A 21,222-nucleotide genomic window follows, 5' to 3' on the forward strand; every position below is an offset into this window, starting at 1 on the left:
TTTCATGTCGTGGATGATTTTTCTTTCCCCCTCAACTATAATAGACGTTTTTGCTGGGTAAAGTATTGTGGGATGACATATATTGTCGTGTAGAATTGGAAATACCTTGGTCCAGGCTCTTCTGGCTTTCATAGTTTGCATTGATAAGTCAACTGTAATTTTGATGGGATTTCCTTTGTATGTGACTTGTTTTTCTTTTGCTGCTTTCAGTATTCTCTCTTTGTTCTGTATATTTACTGTTTTTACTATGATATTTCATGAGGAGTTACTTTTCTGATCCTGTCTATTTGGTGTTCTATGTGCTTCCTGTATTTGTATGGGGATTTCTTTCCTTAATTTCAGGAAATTCTCTTCTACAATCCTGTTTAAGATCTGATCAACACCATTAACCTGAAATTCTTCCCTGTCCTCTATTCCTATGATCCATAGATTTGGTCTTTTCATAGTGTCCCACATGTCTTGCATATTCTGTTCCTGTTTTTTTTTTTTTTAATTTTCAATAATCTTTGCTTGAGTGGTCCAATTCTTCAACTTTATCCTCCAGTGTTGATATTCTGTTTTCCATTTCATTCATTCTAGCAGTGAGGCTTTCCCCTGTTGTTTCAAGTTGGCTTATTGAATTTTGTACTTCCTTCTTCATTTCTGCCTGAGTTTTCTTCAATGTTTCTCTCTCTTTTGTGAATTCATTCAGAAGTTTATCCCTACCTTCTTTTAGTTCTTTGATTTGTTTGTTCGTGTGTTCTTTAAACTCATGGAATGAATTCCTTTTTCATGTTTATGATTGTTCTTTTAAACTCAGTGTCCTGGTTTATCTCCAGGGCATTCTTGTGGAACTCTTCTAAAGAATTGGTAGAGATTGGTGGGGACATAGTGTTTTGGCTTTCCATTTTACTATTCTTTCATTGTGGTTTTGGCATGTGAATTTCTTTTGTTGTTTATGATTCTGATACGAGAAGTTGAAATATCCTTCTGTTTGTATTATCCAGGTGCCTAGATTGTTTCTTTATTGGTTATGTAAAGCTGGTTGGTACAGGGTTCAGGTTCTCTCAGGTTTAATTTGGAGGGAACTGATGGCGGCTTCAGATCAACTATTCAGGAATACCCACCGAAGCCCAATTCAGGTTCCAGTCAGGTACACTCAGGCTTCCTTCACCACTGTGGATGCAGGATCTGGGTGCTCTCAGGCAGTCCACCCTCTCAGATTGTCTGCTAGGATCTCAGCCTTGGCCTACCAAAGCCAGATCTACCCTGGGGCCTTGGGAGGGACCTCAGGAAATCCCGGGTAGGGGGATGGGTATGGTGCAATTAGGGGATGCTCACCACCACCTCCTGGAGGCAGAATCCAGGGACTCTCAGGAAGTCCCCTGCATTCTCAGCCCCTCTGTCACAGAGAGGCCAGAGGGAGGCCAGAATTCAGCACTCTCTGTTGGTCTGCTGAGATCAGAGCCACTACACAGGGGAGGTCAGAACCCATCCTTTCAGGCTGTCTGTTAGGATCTCAGCCTTAGCCTCCTCTGCTTTCTTATGAGGTGATAGATGTACTAATTGCACTATTATTTTATGATATATATATATATATATATCATATTATCCCAATAGTATACACTGTTCTTAGTTGCCATGTAGGCATGTTTAAAGCATGAAATGAAACTGTTTGAAAATCTCTGAGAATTTCACTGTAAGATATTTTTCAAAATTTTTAAAGTTTACTTTGCAGTATCATTCTTTTTTAATGTATATTTTTATTGAGATTTTGTGCATTTCATATAATAGAATTTAATCAAATTTAGATGCCTTCCCCCATATAACCCCCTGGATATAATTTAGTCTGTCATACATGTTAAGTCCTATTGGAACAAGCACTTGTACCCAGATGTCCTCAGGTGCAAGTTCATCTACTAGACTCTAGTCAGCCTAAATGGAATCATTCACTTAAAGAAGATATATTCTCCCTAACCTCCCAGTATTCAGTTGCCAATAGTTTCTTGGCAAAGATTGGGGCCTGATGTCCATTACCCAAGTTCTGTGCTGTGTTTTTGTCTCATAGTATTAGCATAGATACTCTGCATGCTGTCACCATTGCTGCAAGTTCATATGACCAAGTTCTAGAGACCTAAAAACCTATTTCCTTGGGTTCATGCACCAATGCTAACTCTTACAATCTCCAGCCCCTTCTTCTGCAATGATCCCTGAGCCATGGGTGGGTGAAGTATAATAGAAGAGTCCTATACAGGACATGTATTCTGCAGCTCTTACTCTCTAAAACTTGGCCAATTATGACTTTTTGTGTGCATCGCACTCTGTTTTATGAGGGGGCTTTTCTGGGCAGAGTTAAGGGGTGTATTAGTATTCCCTCTACCCCTTGTCCAGCTATGTTTTGTTACCCTGAGGTGTAGAGGTTCTACTGCAGATGTGTTGCTTATGGTTGGACATCTCTCAGACACATGTTCTCTGTGTGTAACCAGTTGTGAAACTGTAGTATCTTCCATCTGTTAAAAAAGAAGCTTATTTGATAAGTAGTGTATTTACTTTTCTGTAATTATAATTATCCATATTTAACATACAATAAGAAATTTGATATGTCTAGGGATATGAAAGAGATAGAGGTTTCTCTAGGAGATATGACCTCTCCAGACGTGTATTTACAGTGCCACCCATGAATTCTGTCCCATTGAGAGGGTTTTATGTTCAATTAGATAGCTGTTGATTTCTTATAGATAAAAGTGCTTCTATTGCACCAATAGAGATATTTTGCTGTGCTAGTCATTATGATCATTAGGCTTTACACCTGGGTTGGATCATGGATTGATTTTCTCCCTTAGCAGCTTGCATAACATTCTCTAGAACTATGAGAGCTAGTCTTCAGGGAGCAGGCTTCCATGTCAGTCCAGCTCCATTGCTCCAAGTCTCTGTCTGAAGACTGTCCTGTTTTCAGCAATAGGGTCTTACCTTCAAGTTCTGGGAGGTAATAAAGGACTGTGGCAATAGCCTTTGTTATTTTATTTTGGGAGTCTCTTGGGCTACCCTGACCAACAACTTGAAGCAAAGTTTCTCAAGTTAGGCACTATGTTTCTTGTTATATAGCCTTCAGGTAGTCACAAGTTCAGATATTATATGTGTATTTTTCAGGGAATTTGAGTTAACATGTTTCCCTCTAATTTTTTACTTCACTTAAGTTTTATTTATCTCACCCTTCTGTCTCTCTCCCTCTCTAACATCCCTCCTCCCTCCCCAATTTAGGTACCCCCATTTTCCCTTGTTAATACCTGTCTCCCATTATCCCCCCTTTCTTGTGTTCCTTCATTCCGTTTACCCCATGGTTCCTTGTATGTCCCTCCCTACTCCTTTCCCAGTTAAATACCCTTCCCATTTTACCCATTTTACCCTTGGTAACATCTGCTAACTACTATCCACCTCTATCAGGCTCTTTCTTTCCCTTTACCTATGTGGTTCCTTACCATTTTCCTGACTCCTGCTGTTACACAAGGATATATACTCACATGTAAGAGATTGGTGCTACAATCCACAAATGAGGGAGAACATACTTTAGTTGAGGGACATTTAGGTTGTTTACATTCATCAGTTGAAGGACATTTATGTTATTTCCATTTCTTAACTATTGTTAAAAGAGCAGCAGCAAACATGAACATACAGATATCTTTACAGTAGGATGAGTCTTTTGAGTATAGCCAGGTAGTGCTATAACCAAATCATATGGTAGATTCATTTTTAGTTTTTTAAGAGTTCTCCAATCTGCTTTCCATAGTGGTTGAACCAGTTTGTATTCCCAGAAGTCATGAATGGCATTCCCCTTTCTTCAGGCAGTCACCAGCATTTGGTGTTTTTCTTCTCTAGATCTTTGCTATTCTGACTGGGATAAGATGAAATTTTAAAGTGATTTGCATTTCTTTAATTACTAAAAATGTTGAGCACTTTATAAGTTGTTTCTTAGCCATTTTTATTTCTTAGAGAACGCTCTGTTAAGGTACTTAGCCCATCTTTTGATTGGGTCATTGATTTTCTTGTTTCTTTGTTGTTTTGTTTGTTGAGTTCTTTGTATATTCTGGATATTAATGCTCTATTGGATGTGTAGCAGGTGAAGATTTTTCCCCCATTCATTGGGTTTCCTCCTCACTTCCTTATTTTTATTTTTTTCTTGTGTTTCACAGTAGCTTTTTAGTTTAATGAGGTCATACACGTTGATTGTTGACCTTGATGTCTGAGTAGCTGATGACAGATTTAGAAAGTCCTTTCCTACACCTATATCTTGTAGGGCACTGTCTCTGGTTTCTGGCAGTTTCAGAATTTCAGGTTTCATATTGAGGTCTTTGATCCATTTGGAGTTGACTTTTGGGCAAGGTGAAACATAAGGGTCCAATTTTATTCTTCTACAGGTAGAGATCCAGTTTTGTCAACACTATTTTTTAAAATATTTTGTTTGTTATTTGTATTTTATGTGTATGAGTGTTATGCCTGCATGTAAGCAAGTGCACCCGTGCCAGGCAATGATCACGGAGGACAGAAGAGGCTGTAGGATCCCTTGGAACTGGAGTTATGGACAGTTGTTAGCTGCCATGTGGGTGCTGGGATTCGAACTTGGGTCTTCTGCAAGAACTGTCAGTGTTCTTAACTGCTGAACCATCTCTCCAGCCTTGTCAACCCCAGTTATTGAAGATGCTGTCTTTCCTTTGTTTTGTGTTCTTGGCATCTTTGTCAAATACCAGGTGGCTTAAATTGTGTGCACTCATGTTTGTGTCTTGTTTTATGTTCCATTTGTCTACATGTCTGTTTTTGTGACAATATCATGCCATTCTTATGACGATAGCTCTATAGTATAGTTTGAGATCTGTTATGGTGATCCCCCATCATTGCTATTTTTGCTCATTTGCTTTGGCTATTCTGGGTCTTCAAAAATTCCATATGAATTTTAGGGTGGTTATTTCTAGCTCTGTGAAGAATATATTGGGAATTTTGATTGGCATTGCATTCTAGTTTGCAGCATTTTTTTTACAGCACACCACCAAGGTTTATTGAAATATAAGCAGTACTCCACACAATAAAGAGACAAGCTCTGGGCAAGGGGAAGCAGGTAGAGGTAACCAGGGTAGAGTGCAACTTGAGCAGACCCCTCTTGTTCTCTGATGATGACAAGACAACATTGGTGAATTTTTTCAACATATATTTTATTTAATTTTTATCCATCTCATACAAAACATTTTAATCATTTCAATACCTTCTCCCCCATCCACAACCTCTATAACTTTCACACACAGCTGATTTCATGCATTTTGCCATTTATGTTCAGGCCTAGCCATAATATTTAGCTGCCATTAATATATTGGTAGTACTATTATTTATTAAATAAAATACATATTTTGCTGAAAAAATTAAAAGGTTTGATTTTTGAAGATGGTAACAATTAAAATTTGTTATCCACTTATTTTTATTATTTTGCACTATGCTACTTTATGTCTTTCCTTAAAGGGATTAAATCGACACCATTCCTTTCCATCCTAGCTCAGGAGAACTTGGCTGTCTCTCAAAGGTAGGTACTAAGTTCCTAGTCACAGGAAAAGCTGATCTATTTAGAGGTAAACTTATTTTATTAAGCATTTGCTTGTTTTTAAGTGCATTTTTGTGCTGTTTGATGAATAGTTTTCTTCATTTTCAATTGAGAATTTCATACAATGTATTTTGATCATTTACTCACCTGTCATAATTCCTCCCACATCTACCCCTCCCATCCCTACCCACCCAACTTTATGTGCTCATTTTTTTATTTTTTGAAATCCATCAAATCTAATTTGTGTTGGCCATATATTCTTGGGTGTGGTACTGTCCACTTGAGAGTCATCAACCAACCAGGAGTCACACCTCTAAAGGAAATTAACTCTCTCTATCCCAGAATTTCCATCATCTATAACCTCTGGCACTAAAAGTCTTTCTTCCCTCCTCATCTGCAATGAACCCTGAGGCTTCAGCAAAGGAGTGTGATGTGTCTGATTTAGAATTCAGCTCTCTGCAGTCTCTGATTCTCTGTACTTGGATAGTTGCGGGTTTCTGTGTTAATTGCCATCTAATGCCAAAGAAGTTTCTCTGATTATTGTTGGAAGGTGCACTAATCAATGAGTATAATGATGACTCTTTAGTAGTTAAATACTATGTCAATTTAACAGACTATTAGTAGTACTTTCTCCCTTAGGGCCTCTGAAATATCCACCCACTGGATCTTGGTCCCAATAACAATGCCAGATATGTGTTCCACTTTTTAAATCAGGCCTCAAATCCAATAGAAAGGTGGCTAGTTACTCCCCTGTCATTTATGCCACTATTACACTAGTGGACAGGTGCTGCCAGGCTCTACTATTAAAGGATCAAGTTTGCAACTAAAAGGAAGGTGCTTGGTTCACAGCACCCACACTTGTCTCTTCAAATTCCTTTTCATTCTATGTTTAAATTTGTTTGCTTTGCTTTTTGTATTTTGAAACAGGTTATCATGCAACCCAGTCTTAACTTGAACTCACTGTGTAGCCAAAGATGGCCTTGAACTTCTGATGCCCCTGCTTCTACCTCCTAAAGCACATGAACCACCATGCCCACTTTATGCAGTGTTGGGGATCAAACCCAGGACTTCTTGCATGCTAAGAGAGCAGTCTACCAACTGATCTACATCGACAGACCTTCATTACACTTTCACTTTGATTGTGTGTCACATAATTTGAGTGACTCCACTTTGGTTTTCTGTTAGGTGCTGGTGCAGGAACTCAGTAATGAACTTCTATAAATAATGTGTAGCAATGACATAGCAATGACCTGGAAGCACTTAAGATAAACCCAGGTAAGGAAATGGAATAAATGATACAGGATGCTATTAAGGATGTGAGGATTTCAATGCCAGAGTGTGAAAGAGGGGCCAGGAGAAAGAACTTAACATGAGCATTTAACTCAACTTTGATTGGTATACAGTACCCAAATGAGAATTTTAAGAATAAGGAAGGAGGCAGAGGGGGCAAGGAGAGATAGGCCTCAGTGGCCACCCAGGATTGAAAAACTATGAAATGTTGGTGAGAGGAAAATATAACAAGCTGTACCCAGGTGCTGACAGTTATGAAAGAGAAGATTCGATGCTCCCAGCCAGAGACCCTTTCCTTTTGGAGGATTTGTTCTTCTGGTAATGACTTTAAGATCCTTGAAGAAGATAAGACTCTATGTAGTTGAAAGTATACACATCTCTAAAGAATCTCATGGACCCTGAATAACCTGATCTTTGTTTGTTTGATAAGATTGAGTCTTATTATGTAAGTCTTTCTTCTTCAACTCCTTCCCATACCAAGTGCCAGGAGTATAGCTGTCCTAAACCATGCTGTTAACAAAAGAGTTTTGAAAAAGAACAAAGCAAGAGCTCCTATACTTCTGATTTCAAAATTACTATAAAGATGTAGTAATCATATTTACCTTCCCCATTAATCTCAGTTTGCTACTATAGCTGATCTCTTTCCTCTTCCCATCTAATCTCCCTAATACTATATTCTCAATACATTTTAGATGATTTTTGTGTGTGTAAGTATACATGCACATGAATACCATAAGTCACTTGTGGAGATCAAAGGACAACTTGTGGGAGCCAGTTTTCTCCTTCCATCTTCCACCATGTAAGTCCTAAGGATTGAACTAAGATTATCAGGTTTGTATATAGCTACCTTTACCCACTGAACCATCTAGATGGTCCCTCCTTGTTTTTAGAATTCCATACATGAGGGACACTATCTATTTTTACCCCTCCCTCCCATTTTTCAATTATTCCCACATCCCCTCCATTCATTGTCATATACTGACCATTTTCAATGATTACTACTTTTATAAATACATAGATTCTTTTATTTATAAATACTCCACCTAGTCCATTTAGTGATGCCTGTGTACACATATGTTCATTGATAAACACTTGGGACTGGATATTAGGGAGCTTGATCGTGGAAGAAACTAATTCTCCCTCCCTCAGCATCCATTCATTGCCTGCAGCTCTTCATCTCTAGGTGAAACCCTGTGCAATTTCTCCCATCCACATCAACAAGCCAACCAATGTTTTCATTATGCAGGTCTTTTTTTCATATGGAAGAATTCCTTTATTACCTTTCCTTTGTTTTCTCATAAAGGCATCCTATTAGTTTTACCATAGTTTCTCTTCATATAAAAAGTCTATATGTGGCATATGCTAAATACATTTCTTGTAAAGGTTAATCTTTTATGTGACTAAATAGCAATAATAAACAGAAAAATTATAAATTATTTTCAGACATTGTATTTGTTACAAGCCATTGTAAATATAAAGTATAGTGTGTGTGCCATTTAAAAAAATACATTCATTGATTTAATACACTATAAAACAGATTGGATATAGTTTGGAAAACATAATCTTTTTTTCACTTTTTTAATTGAGCTTTGAAAATTTCATACACTATTTCCCACTCACATCCAGACCCCTGCCCCCATCCATGCCCTCCCACCCCACCAAACCCTATCACTCTTCCAGGTGTTTGTACCCAAATGTCCTTCAGTATAAATATGTCCGCTGGAGTCTAGTCAGCTCATCCAGTGGCCATACGTAAGTCATACTCTTCCTCACCCAGCAGCAACCAGTTTCTAATAGTTCTCAATCTAATGCTGACCTGCCACTGATTTCTCACCTCCCCTTTGGGCCCTTGTTTAATTGAGTATGTTGGCATGGAAGCCTCCACTTCCTTGTGCTCATGAATCACCCCTGGCTCTTACAATCTTTCCACTTCCTCTTCCGCAATGGTCCCTGAGCCGTCAGCAGATGAGGTTCCATATAGGAGTCCCATTGTATGCTCTACAGTCTCTTTTTTTCCAAAACTTGGCCAGTTATGGGCGGTCCCGCGCACGGCATTGCTGCTCGGATCCCTGGCTCTCCGTGACTACTGGATGCTGGCGACTCTATGGGTCGCTGTGCTTCCAGGCGAGTTCTGTTCCAAGCTACCAGGCACTCCCTCTATGTTTCGTGATCCGTTGGCCACCGGTCACGAGGGGAGGTGCAGGAATAGTGAAAGCAAAATCTTCGCAAGTCGTTTACGAAGGGACAGGCCCCTCTGGAGAGACTGAATCGTAGGCAGTAAGACACAGAATTCAGCTCAGTCAGGTACAGCTCCTTTATTCAGTGACTCAGCTCAGCTCCAGATCTTAGTGATTCAGCTCCGATTAATTAGGGGAAACCAGGATATTTATAGTGTGGAGGCAGTAGCAAAAGCCTTAGTTGATAGGTGCTTTGTAGGATGCCCCATTTACATGTGGTGGTGGGCTTCTGCCAGGCTGTCAGTCACTGCCTGATTATCACACAGGAAAACCTGGCAGTTTCTGTGCCAGAGGCCATGTTTCTGGTAGGGCATCTGTGGCGGCCACTTCAAAGGTGAGTCAGGAAGAGAGTGTGAGATGCCCTGCTGGAAAGAGGAGTCTCTGAATAGAAACACCAAGCCCCTTGAGCTATCCGGACATGGAGAGACTGCTACCCAAAACAGCAGGAGTCCCCAACAGCCAGTTGAGGCCTTCTGTGTGCATCGCACTCTGATGTACAAGTAAGCCTCTCTGGTGAGAGTTGAGGGGTGCATTAGCCCTCTTTCTACCCCCTATTCCTCCATGTTCCATGAGCCTTGGTTGTAGGAATTTGACTATACAGATCTTTTTTAGGCAACCATATTGTGAGTATTTTACAGTCGTAGCTTCCCTTTCATGTTTAGAATACACTGCTTAGCAGCAGCTCACTCTTCTGCAATCATCCTAGAGCCTTAGGTATGATTGTTACCCTTTAGATGTAACAACTGGGGATAAGTACAACATGACTGTTTTCTGCATTTTAATCAATCTGAAATACTCTCCATTTGTTGTAAAACAAAATTCTTTAATGAGTGAGGAGAACTAACTCGCCTCTGAATAGAAGGATATATATTTAGAATATAGTAAAGACATTGCATTGGTTTAGGACACAAGTAGTAGTAGGTTCTCCTCTCGGATTTATGACCTCTCCAACCATGGGTGCTTGGATATATTTATAGTACCAGGCTGGATTCCCCCTATGGAACAGGCCCTATGTCCAATTAGAAATCTCTTGGTTACTCCCAAGATTAAAGTACCATGCTTGCACCAATAGTCATATTTTGTTACGCCAGTTACTGTTGTGGTACATAGATTTTATGACTGGGTGGGACTATTGATTGCCTTTCTCCCTTGACTGCTGGTATAGCATCTTCTGATACTATAAGTCAATCCTTAGGACGCTTCCAGGTCAGTTCCAACTCAGTTTCTGGGAATCTTATGTCTGAAGCATGTCTTCAACAGTACAGTTTTGCCTTCAAGTTCTGTCAGGCAACCAAGTTCTAAGAAGATAGCTTATATTATTTTGTGATTCTCTTGGTGTAACCTAACAACATGAAGGGAGGGTTTCCTTGCTTGGAACAGGGATTTTTATTTGTTACCCTTCAGCGGTACACACACACACACACACACACACACACATTTTTAAGTAAGCTAATAGATTACTACTTTTCCTTATGGTTTTTCAGGCACCCTTAGTATTTTTTTTAATCTCCCCTTTCACTCTCTCCCCATGTTACCATTTGTCCTAGTTTGTTTCTTCATTGCTGTGATAAAATACTCTGACAAATACCAACTGGGTTGGGGGGGGTTATTTTATCTTACGTCTCCTGGGTCACAGGTCATCAGGGAGCCCAAGGTAGGAACTCAGGGCAGGAACCTGGAGGCAGGAGCTGAAGCACAGGCCATGGAGGAACACTACTTACTGACTTCCTCCCCCTGGCCCCTGCTCAGCCTGCTGCTTTCTTATGCAACACAGGTCCACCTGCCCAGGGGTGACACCACCCACAGTGGGCTGGGCCCTCCCACATCACTCAACAATCAAGAAGATGCCTGTGATAGCTAATCCTGGGTGTCAACTTGATTGGATCTGGGATTAACTGAAATGAAAGGTATCTTCTTGTTGGATCATCTAAAGCCAGAAGACACTCCCTAAATGTGGATGTTACCTTCTGATGGCAGCCAGTATAAAAGGCCAAGGCAGAGGAGAATGCCAGGCTTCTTGCTGCTTGCCTTCTCTCTCGCTGGTGAGTTCATCTTTCTGCTGTAGACTGAAGACTAGCAGATCTTTTGGAATTCATCAGACCTTCAGTGCCAGATTGGGACTACTGAGACATCTTAGCCTTGTGGACTGAGCAACTACGGATTCTCAGCCTCTCTAGTGTGGTAAAGTCATTGTTGGACTACTCGATCTCTAGTGTGGTAAAGCCATTGTTGGACTACTCGATCTCTAGCCTGTGAGCTAAGGTGATAAATCTCTATACATGTGTATTCATTCTACCGGTTCTGTTTCTTTGAAGAACGCTGACTAATACAGTGCCCCACAGACATGGCCACAGGCCAGTCCAATGAAAGCAAGTCCCCAAATGAGGGTCCCTCAACCCAGGTGTGTCAAGTTGACACTAAAGCTATCCAGCACAATTGACCCCTTGTCAACTTGACACACAAACATCACTATTAAACCATAACTTTTCCCATTTCTGTCCCCATGATATGATATTAATATCACAACATAAGATAGCACAACCTTAAAAGCCCCACAGTTCCTAAAAAATGCAAACACCAAAATGCAAAACCATAGGGTTCTGGGAGTTCTACTTCTCTGCCTCTGACATCCACAGCACGCACAGTTCATCTCAAAGACCCAGGCCAGCTCCATTCCACACCTCCTGCTGTCCTTGGTGGTTGTTCCATGATCCTGGCCATCTCCAAAAAGCTGGGGTCTCCACTGAAACTGTGGCTACACCCCCACCAATGCCTCTTCTTGCCTCCTAGGGTGCAAAGCCTCCGCTTCTCTCCATGACCCCTTCAATCCTGGGGTCTTCATTGCAACTGAAGCTGGACTATCACCTATGGCCTTTCCTGGCCTCTCGGAGTGCCAAGCCTCAGGTACTCTCTGTGACCACTTCATGCTTTCAACACCAAATAATGCAGGAGAGTCTTACACACTTCCAGCTAGAAATGGAGGTTTGGGCCCCCTCTGTGTGCTGACCCTGAGGAAATACCTCCCAGAAGATTTTACCACAATGATGCTGATCTTCTGTTACTTACAGCTGATTTTGTAGCCCACCAGCATCAATTGTCCAGCAAAACAAAGGTTCCTCTTCAGGTTCTGGTCTCTTCTTAATCACAGCTGATTCTTCAGCCCCAGTCCACGAGAACCCACAGACTCTCAATTCAAAATATCACACAAACAGCCCTGATACTCTCTGCTTCCCTTGGAAGTTTCACAAGCCAGGCCTCCATCATCCACAACTCTTTTAGCATAACTGTTCCTAGCTCCAGAGAGCAACAAACTCTAAGCACTCAATGGTTTTTCCAGCTCAGAGTTCCAAACGCTTCCACACTCCTCCTTAAAACACCAAGGTCAGCTCTGTCACAGCATTTCCCCACTCTCTGGTACCAACTTCTGTCCTAGTTTGTTTCTCCACTGCTGTGACAAAACACTCTGACCAATACCAACTTGGGGAGGAAAGGGTTTATTTTATCTTACATCACCTGGGTCACAGGTCATCAGGGAACCCAAGGAAGGAACTCAGGGCAGGAACCTGGAGGCAGGAGCTGAAGTACAGGTGGTGAAGGAACAAGGCTTACTGACTTGCTCCCCCCCGGCCCCTGCTCAGCCTGCTTTCTTATGCAACACAGGTCCATCTGCCCAAGGTTGACACCACCCACAGTGGGCTGGGCTCTCCCACATCACTCAACAATCAAGAAGATGCTCCATGAACATGGCCACAGGCCAGACCAATGAATGCAATTGCCCAGATGAATATCCCTCAACCCAGGTGTGTCAAATTGACACTAAAGCTATCCAGCACACCGTTCCTCACCTCTGCAATTAATGAACCCCCATTTTCCCATACCCATTGATAGGGCCTATGTCCTACTAGCCCCTTTTCTGGAGCTCCTTCTTTCTCCTCCACCCGAAGTTCCTTTCTACTTTCCTGATTTCTGTGTTTTCTCCAAGATACATACTTGCATCTAAATATTAAGAGCTAGAACCCCAAAATAATAGGGAACATGCAGCATTTGTTTTTCGGGGTTGGTTTGATTGACTGCACTCAATATCATGTTTCCCAGTTCTATCCATTTACCTGTGAATTTCATGATTTTATTTTTCTTTATAGCCGAATAAAATCCCATTTGGTATATATACTTCATTTTATTATTCATTCATCAGTTGAGGTGCATTTAGATTGTTTTCATTTTCCAGCTACTGTGAAAAGAGCAGTAATAACATGGCTGAAAAAATGTCTCAGTAGTAAGTTATTGAGTCCTTTAGCTATATGCCAAGGAAGAGTATAGCCAAGTCATGTGGGAGATAAATTTTTAGTTTTCTCAGAACTCTCCACACTGATTTCTTTAGTGGCTCCAGCTATTTCCAATTCCACCAGCAGTGAATGAGGGTTTCCACCTAATCACTTCCCAGCAAGCATTTGTTGTAGTTGTTTTCCTGATTTTAGAACTTTAGTGAGTTACATTAAGATTCTTTGGAGAAGCATGAGGATGATTGGGTGTGAACATGATCAAAACACATCATATACATATATGAAAGTTTTGTAATGAAACTCATTATGGCTAATTATAATATATACTAAAAAAAGGAAAAGAAATTAGGTTAACTTAATCTCCAATATTGGAGGATTGCAGGTATAGCAGCATCATTGTGTTATAGCTGCATGATTACACAGTTTTGTTAATATTTTTTAAATTTTTTGATAACTTCATACCATCTATTGTGATTATGTTTCCCATCCCCCAACTACTCTCAGATATACCCCTCATCACTATCCTCCAAATTTCCTGTTCTTTTTGTCCCTATCAGATCCAGTATGTATTGCCCAAATACAAAAGTTTCTGCCCATAGCTGAGGATCTGTTGTCATTTGGTAGCTTCTGGAACAGAGTCTGTTTTCTTTAAGAATATGACCCTTGCTGTTGCCCGAATTCTCTCTGGGTCTCCTGCCTGATCAGACAAACCATGTAATACATTTTATGTGCATTTATTATGGTTTAAGCCTGCGGGTAGGGAGGGGGTAAATTGGGGAACTTACACAGAGACAAGCACTCTTGCAACGTGGCTCAGAACGGGCAACCAGATGCTCCTGAGGCCCCGCCCATAGTCTCTGGGCTCGCAGTCTCGTCCCAGGTCGGTAAATGCCCGCTTTCACATACATGCAGGTGAGGCGCTGTGGCCATCTCTCGCTCCACACCTGCCAACATGCACCTTCCTCGTCCTCGCTGCTTCCATCCCAAGATGACTCCCCGCAGCCCCTTCGTACTCCATGCTCTGGTGTCAGAGCATGCCCACTGGAGGAACTAACCAATTGGGAGACACTTGCTCAACCACAATTCAGGGCAAGTCCCACACCTAGTAGCCACAGCAGGCCTGGAATTTCCTACGTAGACCAGGCAGGCCTTGATCTCATACATGTCTGCCTGCCTCTGTCTACCTCAAGCTGGAATTAAAAGCATGAACCTCCATACCTGGTCCTATATACACATATTTCTTATATGTATTTAATTTATTAGACTCATACCTACAATTTTTCCTACATTTTTCAGATTTTTACTAATACAGGGTAACATAACCCTTTTTCACATAAGTGTGTACTGTATTTTTGACCATATCTCCACCCCCATACCTGACTACACTTTTGACCTTTATTATACAGTGCCAGCAAGATGCTTCTGGGGGTACAAGTACTTGTCCAGGTCTGAAGGTCTGAATTCAACCACTAGGACCCACATGGTGGAAGAAGAGACCTGACTAGTAAGTTGTGCTCTGATCTACACATGCACCCTCACAGAAAATAATAAGCAAATAAATACAAAATATTTCACATAGAAGATTCCTTCAAAAGATAAACATTTTACAGGAACTATTAAAATTTGCTCTACCAATATTAGCATGAGGTCTTGGGGTCAAGAAATGGAAAGGTTATGGTTTAATTGCAGAGTGTTTATGTGTCAAGTTGGCAAGGGATGAATTGTGCTGGATAGCTTTAGATGTTGATTTGACACACTAGTTAGAAGGAATTTCCATTGAATTGGCCTGTGGCCTTGTCTGTGAGGCATTTTCTTGATTTTTGAGTGATGTAGAAGGACCTGCCCGGTGTGGGCGGTACCACCCGTTGGCAAGTGGTCCTGTATTATATCAGAAAGTAGGCTTGACCACAGGCCAGGGGAGTAAGCCAGTAAGCAGAGTTCCTCTATGGTCTGTGCTCGAGGTTCCTACCCCGAGCTCCTGCCTTGGTTTTCCTCAGTGGTGAGCTGTTACCTGGGAGATGTAAGATGGCTCAGCGGTTAAGAGCACTGACTGCTCTTGCAGAGGACCCGGGTTCTATTCTCAGCACGCCCATGGCAGCTACGAACAGTCCTTAACTCCAGTTCCAGGGGAATCCAAAGCCCCCTTCTGACCTCCACAGCATTGCATGACATGGGTGCACTCACAGACATGCAGGTAATAAACTCACAAAATAAAAATAATAAATAAAATATATTTTGAAAAAAATAAATAAACCTTTTCTTCCTCAAAAAAAATTTTTTTTGCTCTACATATACCAAATCTTTTCAGTGTCCCCAGATCCTTTAAAACTAAATGTTTTTTACAGTAGATAGTTGTAAAATATGAATTATATTTAGATCAATTTTATTTATATTTTATAGGCTATAATTGCAAGTATTACATGGATCATAAACAATATTCTCAAAGTTCATTTGTTTTCAACTCACTTTCATGATCTGAGATTTTTCTTTTTTTTTCCTGGAACCTGATCCTAGCACAACGTAAGGAAGCATTCTATCAGAGTGCTATATCTACAGCCCAGAGTTACAACCTTAACCTAAAGCAGATAAACTTTGTAATCAACTTCTGTTTAGGATAGAATATAAAATCTTAAAGGTTTGAATGTTGGTTACACACAAGGCATCACTCCCTAATAAAATGTGGCTTGGAGGTTGATATATTGATGTGTTGATCCATGGAGGATAAAAAGATAACTTAAAAACATGATCTATACATTAAATTTCATGTAATTTATGATATTTATACATATATTATGTACATATATATATAATAGAGTACATGAAATTGGGCAGGGAGTAATTAGGGGAAGGGATCCAAATAAAATCAAAATATATGAAATTCATGAAAAATAAAAAAAATAAAAGTCAAGACTAAGACATAATGAAAGCAGCCATGTGCTTTGAGATTTCATTTATGCATTCTGCCAAGTAAAATAGAGAGATCTATTTCCCTTCATTGACTTCCTTCAATGATGAGGTATTCAGCCATTAAATTTGGTTATAGGAAGAAGCACTTTAGGGTCTCTATCCCAGTTCTGTAAAATATTTTATGGCTAAGGTTTTTTTTAATTTTATTTATTATACTTATTTTTATGTGTATGAGTGTATTGCCTGCATGTATGTAAGTGCACCCGTGTCGTGCAATGCCCGCTAGGACAGAAGAGGCCATTGGATCCCCTGGAGCTGGAGTTACAGACAGTTGTTAGCTGCCAGGTGGGTGCTGGGATTCAAACCCAGGTCTTCTGCAAGAACAATCAGTGTTCTTTACCTCTGAGCCATCTCTCCAGCCCCTATAGCTAAAGTTTTATATTTGAGTTTTCCATGTAAAAGGTAGAATCCCAGAAAGATATAAATTAGAGATGAAACAAAGCACTATTTATCAAGATATACCTTTTGATTTCCAACATGTTAGAATTAATTTTGGTCTTTTTTGCATGTGTTTAGAGCTGATCCATTAGGCCTGGGATCTCTTCTCTGAGAAAATGAAAAAAAAAAAAGAACCTTGTTCTCCTCATCTCAGCAGCCATTGACTGCCTATAACTCTTATCCAGCACTGGGGCCTTGTGAAATTTTTCTCCATTTATGTTGTGTTGATTGTTATGATCTTGTAGGCCTTGGTACCAGTAACCATATTGTTGAGAGCTCATGGGAGCAATATGCCTGTCCTGTTTGGAAGAATCTATCATGCAGCAGTCATTCCAGTCCTCGGCCACTTACAATTTCTACCCCACATTCCATGATATTCCCTGGCTCTTAGTTGTGTGGATTGTGTTATAGATGTCTTATTTGGGTCTGGGCATACCACTGTCACTTATTCACTGCATTTTGACCACTGTGCATCTCTAATGATCTCTGTCTTCTACCAAAAGAAACTTCTTTGATGAGATTTTATAGGTGTACTTATCTATGGGTATATGAATGATTATTTAGAACACAGTTGGAAACTTTATTCTTTAGTAATATGATAGGGCTGTATTAACCTCTCCATTCATGGGTTTGTAGCTGGGTTTGCAATACCAGGCATGAGCTATAGCCAATTAAATGTGGTTTTAGGTCAAATTAGACAGTATTGTTTGCCCTCCAATATCCAAGAACCAATATGGCACAGTATCTTGCCTATCCTGACAATGTGTTAGAAATGTGTCTGGTATCCCGAGAAAATGACCAGACAATCCAAAACAGTTCAGGTAGACAAAAAGTTTTAATTCTGCAGAAAGGCACAAATCTGTTCTAAGCCCCAACAAGCAACCACACACTGATTTGTTCATCAGGTCTTGTGCCTCAAACTAAGTGGTCACAGTTTGACCTCGCATTCTTATGCAGTTGACTAATTGAAAACTGTGTAGTTGATAAGACAAATGCAACTTTTGAGAGCACAAAATTTTATAGCCACTTTTGAAAGAGATGTATCTTTGCTCTCAAAACTGTTATTGAGTATATTAAAGCTGTAATGAAATGCTTCTTCTAAAAAATAATATATATATATATATATATAATGCAAAAGTTAATAAAAAAACTTTAATCTTAGAAAAATGCTGGCTGGGGGAGAAATTTTGCCAGATGTTACTTTTACAAATTTCTTTCAAGATGGAAATTTCTTTGTCTTATTTAATTTACATACCCCACAATTTCTTTTGTTCTCAGATTTCCCAGGTAGTTCAGAATGTTGATAACTTTTCTCCCTTGTCACCTTGTATAGCAGTTTCCAGCATTATAAGAGCTAGTCCTCAGGGAACAGGCCTCCATGTCAGTACCAGCTCAAATTCTTTAAGCCATTTTTCCTAAGTATGTGCTGTTTTCAGCATTATGGTGTCATCAATTGGGTCTTTTACCTCCATGCTCTGGCAGGTCACCAAGTACAATGGCAGTGGCAGTATTCTGCCATTTAAAATAACTTCATCAAATCTCTCTCTCTCTCTCTCTCTCTCTCTCTCTCTCTCGAGTATGGTTGTGTTACATCTTACCATTAACAAGTGTGTTTACATGAGCTTAAAAATGTTTCCCTATGTCTTTTCCAAACATTCTTGCTGTTATATACCTCCAAACTTCTCCTATTATGCTCCCCCCATTTTCCCCATTCCCCCTTTCACAGTAGCCCTCTCTAAAATACCTTCTTTCTCCTGTCCCCTTTCTGGCTCCCATGATTACTTGAGTTTATACACTCAATCCTAAAGCATATTTTGTAATTATTGTAATACTTTGATAATTATTTTTTAAAAGCGTCTTTGCTATTTGAAATAGTCTTCTAAAGGTAGAGTTTGACCATTTGTATAACAATACTGATAAGACTTGGAATGATTATACGACATTGAAAAAACAATTTTTCTTTTAAAAAAATTAGCAGGAGATGTGGTGTACAGGAAGGTGCCTCACTTTCATGACTCAGATTTATTTTTAATCTCTTCTCTGAGTACCTCAGAGGTGAATGAGGAAGGGTAATGGAATTCATGTGATATGAAATCAGAAAGGAAAACAATTATGAGGGTGGAAGGGGATCATCAAGAAGATACAGGTGATGGATGTTGGAACTGGGACAGTGGGATGAATAAGAACAGAGTACAAAGGCATAAATGTATGAAAATGCCATAATGTAACCCATTTGATTTGTATGGTAACTGTAAAACTTAATTTTAAAAGGGAAGGAAACTATATCTAAAATGTGAAATATGTCTGTACTAGGTACTAGACTTCTTTTTGGTTTCAAACATGGTTCTATCATCCTTAAAATGATAGCATAAAGTCATTAACAATTTATGTTAGCAGTTTGATAAGATATAGGTAGAAATGTTCTATAAATGTCTCATAGGAAAAGTTCTCCCTCATTAGCTGTATACAATCTTGAATACACTATTTCTATTAAATAAATCTTGGTTGGTTTGGATATTTGACTAATATGATTTCTGAGAAACAAGCTAGGAAAGAAGAGTTTAAGTCTCAGATTTACATTTTTTTTCTCACCATAATGAATGTAATGGGATGGCAAGATGGACTAGTGAGTAAAAGTGCTTGCCATGGAAGCCCATGGTGGAAGGAGAAAACCAACTCCAAAAAGTTGTCCTCTGACCTCCAGTTGTGTACACCTTGGCATGCATGAATCTGAACACACACACACATACACGGGTGCAAATTATCATCATCATAAATTTTATTACTTTTATGCATTTCATCAGTATGTAATGAGAGTTATCAAACAAAAGAAGCATAGCATTGACCACCTTTGACAATTCATTTGTTCAAGGTCTGAGAGACTGATGTATGCAATGGCAGGTTTCTGTTGTCACAGACTATCAGGCATGGAGGTTAAGACAAGTAATATTTTCATGCTGTTGGACTCTGAAGGTTTAAAAAAAGTGCCTTGGAAAGAATGTATTGAAGAGCTCCAGAAGCCATTTGAAGTGATGCAGTCTGCTTTGTTGATCACTTTGACAACAGAGACCATAAGAACACCTGGACCATGTTATCCCCAAAGCATAAAGTACTGCTTACTCTCTGGCCCCCTTTTAAATTAATCAGGCCAGTCAGAGTGAAACATGTTTGTTTAGAAGCCAAGTTCTGTGTCTTGTGCCTAGATACTAAGGTACTTGAGAGGTTAAGAAAGAAGGATCATTTGAATACAGGAATCATGGTTCTGCTTGGGGAACACAGTGAATTCCCTATCTCAGAATCAAACAGTTATATGGGTATGTTTGTTGTTAGCAGTGACCCTGGATTCAGGAGGCTGAATCAGGAGGATCACTGTGGGTTGAAAGCTAGTTTGAGTAAAGAGTGAGGTCCTCAGTTTTTTTTCCTGGAATCCTCTTTGGCTCAATTTTTGCATTAATTTTTTTCTGAGTATCAGATGCCTTTTTCAGTCAGCTAACTTGGGTGGTTGCACAGTGACAGAGTGGAAATTAAAATTTTAACAATATCAAATGTCTTGAGTAAAAAATATACATTCAACCCACCAACCGAATTTATAGATACTCTATTGGCAATTTCAACCAACTCTAGGTCAAAAAATTTAAATAAATAAATGTCCTCATTGTACATGTTATATTTTCATTTTCCCTAAAGGATGCAGTAGAACAACTACTTACATAACTTTCACTAGGTATTACATGTGATCTTCTGAGGATGTAAAACACGGGAGGATGTACACATGTTGCATGCACACACTGAACCATTTATATGAGGCTTCAGATTCAGTAGGTTTTTATCTCCATGGTGTCCTGGTAACAAGTCATTATAGTAAAATTTTCTTTTCAGTTTGGCCTGGAATAGCCTAGTGCAGTCACATACCTTAAGGGAGCTGTCAGGAGTAGACATGTCCCACATGTGGCTTAATTCCTAGATATGATGGGGGGCAGATCTCTTCAAGCAATAGTCCTTTTCTATACCATAAATAGTCCAAAAGCCAATGCTTATAATGCACTTAGCAATGATAATCATAGTTACTGGCACAACCATAGCCAACACGCTGCACCAAAAAGTAAATAAGCACTACATTCAGATAAGACTAGTGGCTACCATATTTCTCCCCAAACTCCCAGTCTCATCTCTTTATATTTTTCATTTGAGAACACCCGGAAACATAATCATATGGGCCACAGGATTCAAGAATATAAGAAACATTATCATCTTCATCTTCATTTTTCAAGAGATGCAGCCTCCCTTTGTTTTTCAAATGCTTGGCACAGCCTTTCCTTTGGCATCAGCTTCCCAAGTAATGGGAAACCATAGTCAGCTTTTCTTCTTATCTTGACAGTATTACAGAGCCATAAACCTGGATTCAAGGGAGACTCAGAATTCTTGGCTGATTTTTTTTTTCCTT

The 21,222-nt window shown here is 39.8% G+C and overlaps 1 long non-coding RNA gene across 1 annotated transcript in view; it reads left to right on the forward strand.

The window, feature by feature from the left end:
- Positions 1 to 7,583, forward strand: part of LOC103731776 — a 37,521-nt gene extending 29,938 nt beyond the window's left edge. The window contains exons 2-3 of the long non-coding RNA XR_003849065.1: positions 6,749 to 6,838; positions 7,546 to 7,583. This is a non-coding gene — a long non-coding RNA (uncharacterized LOC103731776). The remainder of the gene's footprint in view (positions 1 to 6,748; positions 6,839 to 7,545) is intronic.
- Positions 7,584 to 21,222: the final 13,639 nt, after the last annotated feature.

The sequence above is a fragment of the Nannospalax galili genome, unplaced genomic scaffold, assembly GCF_000622305.1.
Source record: "Nannospalax galili isolate Female #2095 unplaced genomic scaffold, S.galili_v1.0 scaffold275, whole genome shotgun sequence".
In the NCBI taxonomy this organism is placed as follows: domain Eukaryota; kingdom Metazoa; phylum Chordata; class Mammalia; order Rodentia; family Spalacidae; genus Nannospalax; species Nannospalax galili.